We start from the raw sequence: 13,701 nt of genomic DNA, 5'->3' as shown, positions 1-13,701 counted from the left end.
GTGGAATCAGAACCAGCATATGCCTCCACCGGGAATCGAACCCGGGACCCCTTCATTACAAGGCGACGACGCAACCACTGCGCCAGTTCAGAATTCGAATCCCGTAGGATACAAAACCTTCACGGTGTTGCAGCGGTAACGTCGTCGCCTTGTAAACAAGGGGTACCGGGTTCGATGCACGTTTGGAGCACATAGTGGTTTGGATCCCACTCTAAACTGCAGGCCCTGTCCGAATTAGCCCGTGTGTGTGCATAAGTTGGACATAAAATTCAACCGTAGATGCAAGGATGTTTGCATACCTTGTTGTATGCATTTCCTCACTGCTAGCGTAGAACTTAGCTAACTAAATCTAGGTAGCGACATCTACTACATTTTTTTTCGTACGAAACATTTTGGGCACAATTTCCCACTGTTACAGACAGGAAGTTAATATCCAGAACAAGGGACACGCAATTATTCAGAAATAGCGTGCCCTAATCAACAAATTAACATGTTTCCATTGTCGTCTCTCGTGCAACAATCACCCAATTGTCGTGCATTCCGGGCCGAAAACGCTCGTCAGCTCTTTTAAGGCACCCACCGGAGATTGGTTGTTACTGCAATTTGCCAACAGATGGTGCTGGCGACAAGGTTTTTTTCCTTCTTATTTTCAAGTCCGAATCGAGTTCTCCCGGTGAAAGGGGAATTTTCCTTCTTCTCCAACCCGTATTTTCCATTTTCAGCGGGACGGTTTCGGTCAATACCCTGTAGGGACCGGAAAACAACCGGAAGTGGAGCCTTCGGGTCCTAACGAATCAGAATGCCTCGAATTGAGTCCGGTGAACGTTTCTGGGGGACATTTTCTGGAAATGGAGTTCGTAAAGGATGAGACACGTGTTCTTGTGCCGAACATCAATTTAGTTTCGTGTCGTCGCAGGCCACCCACATCTTGAATATACCAAAACCTCCATCGTTACACAAACTGTACATATTTTTCTGGCTCCTGCCTTAATTACCTGCACTTTACTTCATCTGATATCTTTTGTTCCTATTAATTCCTTGATTCATTTCTCTTCCTCGCTACGTTTATCTCACTTTCCTTTTCTTATCTTCTATTCTTCATATGTTCCGTAATTATTTTTTCCAATCTCTTGGTCAAACTATATTATTCAACTTTGTCTCTCTGCATCTCTTCTGTTATATACATTTTACAGTTTTCACTTTGCTTGTTTGATATATATTCCCCTACATTATATTATCTCTGTTTTTGTTCATATCGTTTTCCATTTTTCTTTTCTTCATATCTTCCACTCTCACTTTCGTAGTGGTTTTCTTCTTCCTTACTTATTTTCTTCTCACGTAGTTTATTTTTCATCTTTCTCTCCTTCTCCCCTTCTCTATCTCCTTTTCTCATCCACTTCTTACACACACGCACAGTGGCGAAAACAACGTTCTAAAGAGGGGTAGCAGGATCTACAAAACACTTATCCACCCCTTCATATTCCAGATGTATATGAATGATTCTATTCATATATGTATGGCATTTCATCTTTCTCTGCACGCTCACTATGTTGACAAGAATGTTCAATCCCAGCCGACCATCCACCCCATACCCAGGGATTGCGCCACCCCCTGGGTATATGGAGTATTCGCCAATCTAAGTGTATTACTCATGGTCTTGGAAAAGCTTCGCGCTATCGATCCCGCGTGTCGTTTCTCGTCACGTTCCTCCCATCCTCCATTTTAACTCGCCTTCGAATTGGACACAGCCGTCTCACCCAAGGTCATTTGCTGCAAAGAGCTGGACCCTCTGCTGTGTCGTGCATGTAATGTTATTTTTAAGTGTTCGGCTTATTCTTCTCGCATCTAATGTTGGTAGATGATGACAGCCATTTAACAAAATGCTTTTGGCAGTGGCGTATGCTGACTCTAAGACATGGACTAGCTCACAATGACACCTGGTCCTAGGCTATGGAGAAGGAGAGAAGAATAGGCTCCTTCTTGATGTCTTGAAGGAAGCTACGTTGCCATCGCAACGGTTGTCAGGTTGCCAACTCCTAAGAATTCAGGTTGCCAACTTCTAAGAAATCAGGTTGCCATCTCTTAAGAATTCAGGTTGCCAACTCCTAATAATTCAGGTTGCCAACTTCTAATAATTCAGGTTGCCAACTCCTAATAATTCAGGTTGCCAACTCCTAATAATTCAGGTTGCCAACTTCAGAATCGCCATTATCTTCTTTTTGAAATCAGGTTAATTCACAGATTCTAATCGATTTTCCTACAGTATTTTACTTCTAGGCTTCAGGCTTCGCAGGCTTTTGTTTTTTTGAGAAGTGCGGAGAGCCTTTTACACTGTTTATGAGGAGGTTTCTGGACTATCCTTGCCTCTTTAGTGTGTTGTGTTTGTCCTGTGCAGGTCCTAACTTGCACTTTCAACCTTTTTCAAGGAGCTCTTTACACTCCTTTTTTTTCCTTCGAGGTAGGGGTTTTAGATGGGGTATGCTTGGGAGGTGCAGGATGGCCATGCAGGACGACGCAACCAAAATTTTTTAATTCAATCAATAAATCTGCATCAAATCTCAGAACTTATGTCTCTGTACGAAATTTGTGCACATTACTTCTCCATGAGGTTTGAAAAATCACAAATTCATGTTCTTAAAAATTCAATATTTCATTTCCAAACTTTCAAAAAATGTCCTCATCCCTTTATACATCTTGAAAGAAAATTATTCTTAAAGTAACTGTTATTCACTCATAATTACGAACTAACGCATTAGTGTCTAACATGTTTTAGGATTTTTATGCCTTCATTGTATTTATCAATATGATTTTATGAAAATTGGTATTCAAAATATTATTTTTTATTAAGAGGATTGGACATCGTCATTTTTATTAAGTAAGGAAAAGTTAACTATGACAAACTATCCTTGCCTTCGCGATGCCGTACTGGTTCTGTCGTAGCCTTGTAATCAAGAGGTGTTGGGTTTGAAACCCAGCAGAGGCAGAGAGTAGTTACATCCACTTTAAACTGTATGGCTAGTCTCGTTTAGCATTTATGTGCACAAAGTGGACTTAAAGACACAATTCAAGGCGAACTGTCCATTATGAATTTCAGAGTTTCAAGAATCCTAGGATGTAAACAGTGGCAATGAGGAAAAAGGTTCATGATATGAACCGTTCCTATATTTTCTCGGTGTGGCCTGATCTTCCAACTTTCTGCCGTAGGGGATGACGTGTAACATTAAGCGATCGAGTGCTCTTTGGCTCGCACGATGACGGAGGAACTAGGAATGTCATTGGATTCTGACAGCATCATGCTCTCACGCTGGAACCAAGTCGAGTGCGAAATTGATTCCCATCGGAAATTGATCCCAGGATTCCCTTCATCAAATGCTTCCCTCTTCCCTCGTTCGTTCGCTGAATTTATCGCCGGAAAATAAACTAATAGCACCTATAATGGAGGCAGAAATGGAAAATAAAATATTCCCCGATAGATGGCAGCCTGTCCACCGATTCCTTAAAGCGGCACCTTGAGATAAAATTTAGTTTCAAATGATGTACCAGTTCACAAGTTTGTAGGAAGATAATATATTGTCTTGATATAAAGTACTATAGAAAAGCAGAGATTTTTTTTGTTAGAAATGGGGGGCTCGGGTACCCTTTTCTACACCCTCGAATTTTCGCACATTTCAAATATTCTCGTTACAAAAATTAGTTCTTCATAATAAACGATGTTTCTAAATAGCGCGGAAAGTAATTTTTTAGATCTACGTGCTACAAAACTTACGTTTTTCATTAAATTAAAATTCCTTGCGTAACGTCAAAAACGTTTTTCACAACTTTATGATGGCGAATGATGCATTCATGTCACAGGCGCAAGTCTGAAGATTTCGGATGATCGATTTATGTCACAGGCGCACGTCTGATTTTTTTCTTTTTCTTCTTATGATTGACTTGTGCAATAGGAACATTTGCGATTGCGATATGTTCTTTGTGTGATATATTGGCGGATTGGACATTTCAGACATTCGATTTCATTTATGCGACTTAACAAATTGGAAATAATAATATTTTTTTGGCAACTGCATGCCGTAAAGGGGAGGGTTGTTTTTTCTAAATGACTTGTGGGATGGGATAATTTGCGACTTCTAATTTTTATGATGGGAAGGGAGTGGAGGTTGGTATTCTGTGGAAGAGGACAACAACCAGCCCTGGCCCAAAACCATGGTAACGGTTGAAGTTTTTGCTTGCGATGACGTGTGACCGGCCAAGTGAATCCATCACTTCAATGTAAAGTCACGTGAAATGATAAAAAGACAGTGTTGCAGTATGCAGATATTAAACACCAGAACAAGAACAATGTCTAGATGAGGATGTGTACTACAGGCTGTGGAAAAGGAGATGTGATAGCCACTAAGGCGGGAACTTTAAGTCACATACCATGAAGAAGTAATAGGATCTGAGCTGATTATGTCCTTTGCGATTAGTCGCTTCATTAAATGATTTACTAAATCTCATCAATTTACATTGTCGAGTTTATTATTTGTGTTCTTTTTGGTTTAGGTTCAATATCTTTTCCGTAGAGAAAGTTATGCTCATTTCTTTGTTTTTCCTTGACCCTGTACATCCAGGGCCAAGGAAGTCAGTAATAAGGTGTGTTATATACAGTGTACACCAAGGCCGGCGCTAGTAATTTTGCCGCCCTGGGAGGTAGCGGCAGATGCCGCTCCCTCTCGAACCCCCCCCCCCTCCTCCCGTCATTACGTAGCAACGGTAAATTGAAAGTTAATATATTCCTAAGTAAAACATCAAACTATAAAATAAATAATTTTATTATACTATTAACCAAAAAGTTGTATTAATCATTTTACACATCGGTAAGAAGCCACACTTGGTTTCTACTGCAGAAATTAAAGACTACACATCGAAAGGTGGAAAAAATCTGCCCTTGCATGTTGACCTGAGACTGCAGTGGCGTTCCCAGGATTTTCGAAAGGGAGGGGTTACGTACACTATTTTTGGTAGTCATCCCTCATTTTGCCATCTTTTCCTACATTTGACGTTCTTTTTTTAGGAATACTGGGCCAACGGGAAGGGTTATAACCCCCACCAACTTACCCTTGGGCACGCCACTGCCTGTGAGAATGAAATATTACTTTATGCCAAGTTTGCGTGAAAGCAAAGTTGTACAATATTACATTTCATGTTAGACAGACTTTGATATATTCGCGGAAACATGTTGTGCACTGAGGAAAAAAATACAAGTGCATAGCCTAGTGTAAATATAGCGTACATAAATGCTCATTTGAACTTTTCTTTTCTGGTATACACAGTACATCATGTTCAACGTACTTGGAAGATGTATCTTGTAATAAATAATAATAACAAGTGGTGTGCGGTATCTAGAAAAGTCGGGACCGGGAACGGAAAGAAAAATTCTGTCCCGATCCCGACTTCAGCAAATGACTTCCCTACTTTTCTGGATCCCGAGCAGTCGGGAAATACCGAATGGTCATTTCAAAACGGTAATCATTCTTTTCTTTTCTACATTGCAAGTGCCTGGAACTTATCGGAAATTGTTAGTTTTCATTCCAGAAATACAAAGACAACCACTTAAGGTGAAATTAAGGTAGAATTTGAAATTTCCAGAGCGTCGGAAAATTTCGGAAATTTCCCGTCCCGAAAATTTACCGACTAGTCCAGAAATTGCGAATATTTCCCGTCCCGAATGACGGGATTTAAAAAAAAAATCCCGTTCCGATCAATTATATTCTGTCCCGCATAACAATAAGTACCTATCAGTAGTGCAGGTTGGGGAATTCAACGTCCTCTTGTGGTGAGCTGAAGTGGTGAGCAGTGTTGCCAGCTCCTCACTCGAAAAAATCACCAAGGTTGTTGTTTTTGGGTCTAAGATAACCTAAAGCAAGGAGCTGGCAACCTTGCTTGAGGTATTTTCTCGCAGTGTTGCCAACTCCTCACTCGAAAAAATCACCAAGGTTTTTTTTCTTGGTCTAACCTAACCTAAAGCAAGGAGCTGGCAATCTTGCTTGAGGCTTGCCTTACAGTGCATAAAGCAAGGTTGCCAACCCACTGGTACTTTTGCCATAGCCTTTTACAAGAAAAAAAAAGAGAGAGGGAAGAGTTAAACAACCGACAGCTTACCCACAGCCTTTTTTGCTCTAACCTAACCTAAAGCAAGGAGCTGGCAACTTTGCTTGTGCAATCAACCCGGTTGACCGCTCTCAAGTAAAAATCAGCATTGCCAACTCCTGACTCGAAAAAAAAAATCACCAAGGTTTTTTTGGTCTAACCTAGCCTAAAGCAAGGAGCTGACAACTTTGCTTGTGCAATCAACCCGGTTGACCCCCCCCCCCTCAAGTAAAAATCAGCATTGCCAACTCCTCACTCGAAAAAAAAATCACCAAGGTTTTTTTGGTCTAACCTAGCCTAAAGCAAGGAGCTGGCAACTTTGCTTGTGCAATCAACCCGGTTGACCGCCCCTCAAGTAAAAATCAGCATTGCCAACCTACACACACTAAACAAGGAGAGCCGACAACAAATATGTACTGCCGTAAAAGAGAGAGAGGGATGGATGGATGGCAACGCAGTATGTGTGTGCGTGTGTGTGTGTATAATATGTAGCATTATTAACTAGAATGTGTTGGCAATTTACTTACAACTAAAAAAATAGAGATGCCAACGTTGGTGTAAGATGAAGAAAGAGAAAGAGAGAGATTTATGGCTGGCAACAGTAACGAGCGAATGCGCCTTATTGTAAATTTTTTCCAAGTCCCAAAAAAAAAAAAAAGAAAAAAAAAAAGAGAGGCCAATATTTATATATATCGTGACCTTTGTAAACCTCTCTCGGGGGAACGTTGTGACGCAAACAAACAAACAAAATAATAATTGTTGTTTTTAGGATGCCTGGCCCCTATAACCTCGCCAGGGTGCGTGGTGCCCAACCAAAAAATGTAAAAAAGGTTCTAATGGCTGCGGTTATAGATTACCGCACCTCTGTAGAGTTTCACGTGTTTTTTTTTTCTATCTACAATCATATTTTTCTTATATATTTTTTTTAATTTTTTTACAGAGTTGATTAAAGCACATATTTGAGGAAAACAACGCCGCCCATATATAAATAAACCCCTCAAACTAACACTAATTAGAATTAGCCTACAAAATTTTTCTCGTAAGGTATTTTTTTTGTAAACACTCTACCACCAACAGATCACATATAAATAAACATACCCCCCAAAAAAAATGCAATCTGAGAAAAGTTGCCCTGTGTGCAAGATAACCATATCAAGCGCACATTTTGCAAGATATTGTCGCACCTGCACACCTGGTAAGCGTGTAACCGCTAAAAAACCATGTCCCAGGTGCGGTATACCTATTACTATTAATAATTTGAAGAGGCATATAACATCATGCAAAGTTGTCGTCGAAGCACCTGTTCCCCAACCGTCGACCAGCTCGACCAAGAGGAAAGCGGAAGCCGACTCGCCACCATCCGCCAAACGCGTCAAGCCTGTGGCGAAAGCTAACCAGACTGCTTTCCAGCAGTTGTTAGAGGATTTTGTCATCACTTCGGAGGGCTCATGCGACGTGCGTAGCTTTTTGGAGAACGTGCGAGCCGAAATTATTTCCATCCTCGGCGAGGCGCTTGCAACGCACTCCACCAAATTCTACGCATCGCTACGTTGCCAGTACAAGAAACCGTCCGACGAAATTTACAGTTTTTGTCATAATACTAAGGCGAAGACACTGCATCTGGCGGATGTCGACAACCTCGAGGTCATCTACAACCAGTTTGCCGATGAGCTGGTGGCAAAACAAGAAGAACATCAAGCTAAAGGCTCGGGGGGTTCGCTGTGTGGCGAGCCTCACGAACTGTGCGTCAAACTTTGTAAGTTTGTGCCTCTCTCCGCCTCCAGCTACGTCCCCTTACCACCTACCATTGCGGCAAAGAAGGCTGTCCTGAACATTCAGAACGGTGACGCCAAGTGCTTCGTATGGTGTGTTCTGGCAGCGTTGCACCCAGTTGAGCCAAAAAATAATCCAAAACGTGTTGGCCACTACCTACCCTATGAGGCAGAGCTGGAAGTTGCCATGGCTGGGATCGACTACCCGGTAGAGGTCCCGGATATTCGAAAGTTTGAGGCCCGTACACACAACCCTCGGTTGGCCATCAATGTTTACGGTCTCACTGACGAAAATGCGGTGTACCCCATCCGGGTGAGCGACGTAGAGGACGATGGTGCGCAGGAAATCCATCTCCTACTTATCAAGGACGAGACCCATCACCACTACACTCTTATTCGCTCCCTCTCCCGGTTGGTGTCGAGCCAAACAAGCAAGCATCATGGTAGCATAGAAGTTTGTCGCAGGTGCTTGTCAACTTTTGACAATCGAGAACAGCAGGACTACCAACATGTTCGAGGCTCCAACATCGCTGCAGAGAAGCTTGCCAGCCACAAGATCTACTGCAATGCCAACGAGCCGGGTGTGGCAGTCTTGCCCAAACCTGGCACCGTGGAGCGTTTCCACATGCACGGTGCCATGGTGGAGCATCCCGCTATCATCATCGCGGATTTCGAGGCCTTCCTCAAACCCCTGTCTACTTGCGATCCCGACCCTGAAGTTTCTTCCACCACCCCTTACCAACTCCACGAGGCTTCGAGTTATGCATACGTTGTGGTGCGACGTGACCAGCACATTGCCCCCGAGCCCTACGTGTACCGTGGTCCCGACGCAGCCAAACACTTCCTCGAGAGGATGGTTGTCGAGGCCAACGAGATAGGGAAGGTACTGTTGGCCCCCAAGTCTATGCTCCCACTGTCCCCCGATGATCAGCGTAGACACGACGAGTCCATCGCTTGCCCTGTCTGCGTCAAGGAGTACACTGCCAACAACCGTAAAGTCCAACACCACGATCACTTTGACGGTAGGTATGTTGGTCCTTGGTGCAACGGATGCAACCTCATGGCCCGGGATCCGCGATTTATCCCTGTGTTTTTTCACAATGGCTCGGGATACGACTTCCACCACCTCGTCAAGCATCTTGGGTACGACGACATGCGAATCAACGTCCTGGCGCAGAACGAGGAGCGTTACATCAGTGTGAGCAAGTGGGTGCGAATTTCAGGATCACACTCTACCGTCGAGCTTCGCTTCCTCGACTCCCTGAGGTTTCTCCCGGCCAGCCTCGATGCTCTCGCAGGGAAGCTTAGCGACGAGCAAATGCTCATCACCTCCGCGAACTTTCCGAACTTGGACGCAGGTCTCTTCAGGCGTAAGGGGGTCTATCCCTACGAATACGTCACAGATCCTTCCAAGTTCGCGGAGACGACGCTACCTCCCCAGGCGAAGTTCTACAGTCAGCTGCGAGGGTCGAACATCACCGACGAGGAATATCACCACGCCCAGTCCATGTGGCGCGAGCTGGGCTGTCGAACTCTCGGGGACTACCACGACGCCTACCTCAGACTTGACGTGACGCTCCTCGCCGACGTGTTCCAGACGTTCCGTGCGACCGCAATGAAGATCTACAAGCTGGACCCCGCCTACTTCTACAGTCTCCCCGGACTGGCGTGGTCAGCCATGTTTCTGGTGACGAAGATCAAGCTGGAGCTTCTTTCGAACGTGGACATGATGCTGTTTGTGGAACGCGCCGTGCGGGGTGGAATGGTCCAGGTGTCGCAGCGACACTCGCGCGCCAACAATCACCACATGGCCACCGGATGCGACCCCTCACAACCGTCCAGCTACATCATGTACACGGACGTCAATAACCTCTACGGACACTCCATGATGCAGCCACTCCCCTTTAGAGGCTTCGAGTGGGCTGACCCTTCCAACTTCGACGTCGAAAGCTTCGACGATTCGGAACATGGGTTCTTCGCCGAGGTGGACCTTGAGTTCTCCGAGAAGCTGCAGGATTTGTTCTGCGATCTTCCCCCTGCACCCGAGTTCAAGTGTCCACCCGATTCCAACCAGAAGAAGCTCGTCATGGATTTCGAGCCCAAAGAGCGTTATGTCCTGCACTACCAGAATCTCCGGTGGTTGATGCAGCGAGGGGTCACGGTCTGCGCAGTTCACCGCATCCTCAAGTTCGAGCATTCTCCATGGTTGAAGCCATATATTGAAGTCAACACCAAACACCGCACCGCAGCCACGTCCGAGCTTGATAAGGATTTCTTCAAGCTTATGAACAATGCGGTGTTTGGCAAAACTATGGAGAATGTACGGAATCGCATGGACATAAAATTGGTAACGAGGAAAGCACAATGTCGCAGGCTCGTAGCGAACCCGTTATTCAAATCGAGGACCATTTATAACGAGCAGCTTGCTCTGGTGCATATGAGGAAGGGTGAGGTAAAACTCGACAAGCCAATTTATGTTGGTGCCTCAGTATTAGACCTGAGCAAGCTGCACATGTTCGAGACGTACTACGACATATTACGTCCACATTATAGCCACAACATCTCGCTTCTCTACACGGACACGGACAGCTTGGTGTACCACGTCCACTCAGCCGATGCATACGGGGATATAGTCACGGCACCAGCTTTGCTTAACCTCTTCGACACCTCGGGCTATCCCCAGCCGAACCAGTACGGCATCCTGCCCCGAAACAAAAAAGTGCCTGGCAAACTCAAAGACGAGAAGGACGGTGATGTAATTCTCGAGTTTGCAGGTCTTCGCGCCAAGGCCTATGCCATCAAAGCCGAGGGCAGCGTTACCAAGAAGGCCAAGGGTGTCGGCAGACAGGTGGTTCGGGAGCATCTCGCATTCGAGGACTTCGTCGATTGCCTCAAGACCAGGTCGTCGGTTCTAAGAGAAGAACAGCGCATCCAGAGCGTCGACCATATCATCACCACAAACAAAGTTAGAAAAATTGCCCTGGATCCCAACGACGATAAGAGGTGCGTCCTCAAGTGTGGTATTCACACATTGCCGTGGGGGCACTATCGCTTGGCAGAAAGCAAAACCTGCAACATATGTCCATCTTCAACAGAAGATTCATAAAACAAAACAAAACAAAAAAAAAAACACTTTGACTGTCATTACAAAAAACTTTGACCGTATTCTTAAATAACCAGCATGCCTATGAATTTGTTCGGTTTCAAAAAACAGATCATTATGGAAACCATACCAGATCATGAAGTCTTACCTTCCGTGTTACCTAAACTCAACGGTCTGTTGATCATTCACCTCAACAGCATTTGGACGAAACTGGACGACGATGTGGGCAAGATGTTTTATGTTTTTAATAACAATTTACATTTCTACGAAATTCCGATCGACGGGAAACTTCAAATCACCGTGAATCCGGAAAACGCAGGCGAAATCAAAATTTCTACCGGCAAGAACATTTTTCGAATCAAGCACGACAAGATGCTTTCTAACATTACGTACGATGTGTCCGCAGGAGATTATTTTTACATGGAACTCCTCGGAGATTACGACAAACTTATTCCTCTCTTCGTAGAATTACGAATCGTCTATCCTATTATAAATAACCGTTAACAAAATGCCTAACGACATTTTCGGCAACACCAAGCGTGTGGACCATGCAGAAGAGATTCTCATGTTGGACATTCGAGTTAAGAAGTTGAGGACCGATTTGATCGCTTTGCAGGAAACCTTAAACAAAAGTTTAGAGTCGGAAATCGCTACGCTCCAAACGCAATGTCTTGACCCCATTCTGAAAATCGATTCCGAACTGAAAACGCTGATAAAAAATTATGTCGACGTACCTTCTTACGACAGCGTTCAAAATATACAGTTGAGCGTGGATTCGCTTCAAAATGATTTGGCCAAATTACAGCAATTTCAATCGAAAAATGAAGATTTGGAAAAATTGAAACTCGAAATCGAAGAACGAACTTCCGCAATAGAAAAAAATTTCTCCGAACTTCAAACTGTGGTGAACGATATAGACGCAGAACGCTTGCATGTCGTCGTTTCCAAATTACAAGAAGAATTCACCAGCACGTTGGAAGAAATTAAATCCAAGTTGCAGACTTTGGAAGATACAATGACGAACCTACCATCGTCGGACGAACTGCAGGTCATCGGTAAAAGCGTCGCGAACATAAAAATTCAATTGGAGGCCTATCAAGATTTCGAACACATTCAAACCACCATCGCCACGCTTCAGGCGTCCTTGGAATTGATCAACGAAGAAATTAAAAATATTCACGCTGAAGCGAGAGCGTTGACGAGCATTCAAGACACGTTGAGCACGGTTCAGCAGAAGATCGAATATTTAGAAAATTTGAACGTCGAAACGAATCTCGCTCATTTTCATCACGTACTGGACAACATACAGGGTGACTTGGAATCGTTACGGACGAGCGTGCCTTCGAGCGAAGATTTGGAAAAATTGAAAACGGCGGTGACGGCACTATCCGATTCGAACGACATCAAAAGTTCGTTGAGCGATCTCGAGAGTAAAGTGGCCAATCTCCCCACCTCCAAAGAATTACACGCTTTGAAAAGAAACATATCTCGAATGCTGAAACGACTAGAAACGGAAACGGCGAACGTGGAACAGATTCGAGACGAAATTAGTTCGCTGGTGTCGACGCTGCCCACTTCGCAGAGCGTCGCCGATCTTCACACGCAGTTTACAGAGATGCGAATCATCGTGAACGATCTTACCGAGAAGAGCTCGAAATTGAATCAAGTCGCGAACCTTCAGAACATTGTCGTCAACATCAGAGATCAAGTTGGAGTGCTGGAATCAACGCAGGAATCAACGCTGACCTCTTTCGGTGCCAAGTTGCAAGAACTCAATGAAAGCTACAAGCAGTTGAACGTGGAAGTAAAAATCAAACCGTCATTTTCTACCGTAACGGATACCATAGTCGAACATTTGTTGCCCGTACAAAACACGCTGGGTCAGCTTCACAGCAACCTCGTTAGCGTCGATACTAAATTCGCTAAACTGCATTCTCTGCAAGCCATCGAAATCAACAGCATACCCAATCAACAGAGAATCTCCACGTTCGTCGAAGGTAACAAACTGTACATGTTGCATCCTTATCATCCGTACTACAAGTTTCTCCTCGATGGCACGATTCAGATAAACGAATTTTCGTACTGGTCTCACGGTAGAAAAGCTAGCGTTCCCACCATGACTTTGATATCGAATCGTGGTGTCCAGAAAGCAGGAAACATTCCTCTGGCACGTTGGAACGAAACGCGCAACATATATGAAATACACGAAGACGAAGATCTCACCGTTTTCGACGTGAGTGCCGGCGATAAGCTGATCATTCAAAACACGAGCGAAGTGCCACCCTCTTTGAATCCCATCACGCTGGTGCTTCTCTTGAAACGTAATCTCTAAAAAATGTCTAGGCAAGCCATCGTCGAAGAATTGCATAAACCTGCACGCCGTAACTACGAACGTTTGGCTGTGGTAACCAAGGGCATCGACGACCTCTGGCAAAGTGACCTCGTGGAGATGAGCAGCGGCAATTTGAAAAACGTGCATAAATTGAACAAGGGCAACAAGTACCTTCTCACCGTCATAGACACGTTTTCGAAATTCGCATGGGCTCTACCTTTGAAGGTGAAAACGGGAACGTGCGTCACGGAAGCATTCAAATTAATTTTTCGCGAAAGCGGCGGCAGACGACCACGGTTTCTGCAAACGGACAACGGTAAAGAATTTTACAACGCCGTATTCCAAAAGTTTATTCAAAAACATGG

This window comes from Lepisma saccharinum, chromosome 15, assembly GCF_977018435.1.
Source record: "Lepisma saccharinum chromosome 15, izLepSacc3.1, whole genome shotgun sequence".
NCBI classification, from domain to species: Eukaryota; Metazoa; Arthropoda; class Insecta; order Zygentoma; family Lepismatidae; genus Lepisma; species Lepisma saccharinum.
This window is presented reverse-complemented; position numbering follows the sequence as displayed.